The following is a 2,456-nucleotide window of genomic DNA, read 5'->3' as shown; positions in this document are numbered from 1 at the left end:
TCAATTATTGGGCTCGACATGGTATCCCTAAAGTATTAGCCATGTTAGGGACATTAATAATTTTAACAGTTTAATCATTAGCCACGACGTAGACTGTGTTGTGATTCATATATAGTTCATACTGAGTATTAGAACTATGATCTGGTGTACAGATAACCAAATACTGGGTGTTATACTCATGACCAGGTGTCAAGAAATCCACATATTAAGTGTTAGCGCCATGATTTGGTGTCCAGATAACTACATACCAACTGTTATAACCATGATCTAGTGTCCAGATAACTACGTACTGGGTGTTATAACCATGACCTGGTGTCCAGATAACCACATACTGTAAGTTATAACCATGATCTGGTGTCCAGATAACTACATACTGTATGTTATAACCATGACCTGGTGTCCAGATAACTACATACTGTATGTTATAACCATGACCTGGTGTCCAGATAACTACATACTGTATGTTATAACCATGACCTGGTGTCCAGATAACCACATACTATAAGTTATAACCATGACCTGGTGTCCAGATAACTACATACTGTATGTTATAATCATGACCTGGTGTCCAGATAACTACATACTGTATGTTATAATCATGACCTGGTGTCCAGATAACCACATACTGTATGTTATAATCATGAATTGTTTAAACGTTTATTTACACTTTAAGAAATTGTCTAGGTTTTGAAAAATTCTTCGTAACTTTAAATCCTTTGTAAAAAAAGAGATAACCCATTACTAGGTCAGTTACTTGTTATTTTAATTATTAATTCATTAAATCTATTTATATATATTTATTAACCTCTAAAAGTTAAGTAGGCCAGGTTATCAATTTCCATCTTAAAAACACAAAAATGATCTAATCTTTAAGTCACCTTTTAAATGTATTCTCGTACTCTTTAATCTCTTTCCTGGAAAACTCCGGAAACTCTGTGTAAGGGTTAAACACCTGGTGCACAGCCGGCACTGGATCCGGGCTTCCCTCTTCCCGGTCGTTGAAAACTTGACGACGGGCCAGTTTTTGTGCAAGCTCGGGATCTGCCATCAGTCTTGTATCTGGCCCGTAGTGACAAGCTCAAAAAATTAACTGACTTCGTTCCGAAACTATATCCAAACACAGACGAATTTGGCACGTGGAGAAACGGGTCAAACGCTCTTTACCGTATGCACGTTACTTAACAAACTAGTGTCCTACCTACTGTCATCCGCGTACATGGTTCTTGTACTTGACGCTAGATGGCACGGTTGAGACACGCCTAACTTCTTCGAATTCAACAGCATAATATCAGTTTGGAATATGTCTGAAACAAATTGCCTTTTTTATTTCGTTCAACACATCTATGGACTGCATCTTAGAAATTTATAGACGACGTTACGGGTGTCAGATGTCGCTAACAACTCGAAACGTCGACCAAAACCTTCAAAGACACGGGGATTTTTAATCAATCTAGCTTCTTTTAAAGAAGAAGAAAAACGATTCGTTTCGAAGCTCGAACTGACGACTTCTCTAGACACATAATGTCTCAAGATTTGAGTATGTTGATGAGAAACCACTGTTCTGCCATCTTCTATGTCCTGACGAAGCTCGAACTGACGACTTCTCTAGACACATAATGTCTCAAGATTTGAGTATGTTGATGAGAAACCACTGTTCTGCCATCTTCTATGTCCTTTCGTGTGAATCTGATACGCTTTGGTAACAAGAGTAAAGAAGTGTTAAAACACATATTGTGGTAAAGTAGACAAAGTTAATGAAATACGTGCTAGAGAAACTGTCAAAAACTAGCACGAAAGGTCGCCTGGTGCTTAAAATAGAAACCTTTGGAACATCTTAACTCACGTGAAGATTCGTGTATTATTAATATACCTTCTCACGCGACAGCTCAGTCGATGACGTGTCTTTCTTCAGTCGATAGTATCAGGTGAAAGGAAATCTGTGAATCATAACCTGCCAGTTACGTTAGTCATACGAGACCAGTTACTCACCCGGGAATCTATTCCATTCCAGTTTCAACCGTATAACTTTACATGAAAACAATACAACGGATTCCATATTACACTTCACAAAGATCTGTAAGGTCAGCAAGTAAACGGATTCCATGTTACACTTCACAAAGATCTGTAAGGTCAGCAAGTAAACGGATTCCATGTTACACTTCACATAGATCTGTAAGGTCAGCAAGTAAACGGATTCCATGTTACACTTCACATATATCTGTAAGGTCAGCAAGTAAACGGATTCCATGTTACACTTCACAATAATCTGTAAGGTCAGCAAGTAAACGGATTCCATGTTACACTTCACAATAATCTGTAAGGTCAGCAAGTAAACGGATTCCATGTTACACTTCACATAGATCTGTAAGGTCAGCAAGTAAACGGATTCCATATTACACTTCATATAGATCTGTAAGGTCAGCAAGTAAACGGATTCCATATTACACTTCACATAT

The sequence above is a fragment of the Limulus polyphemus genome, unplaced genomic scaffold (genome assembly GCF_000517525.1).
Source record: "Limulus polyphemus unplaced genomic scaffold, Limulus_polyphemus-2.1.2 Scaffold10083, whole genome shotgun sequence".
NCBI lineage: Eukaryota > Metazoa > Arthropoda > Merostomata > Xiphosura > Limulidae > Limulus > Limulus polyphemus.
The sequence above is the reverse complement of the archived record's forward strand: the minus strand, read 5'-3'. Positions refer to the sequence as shown.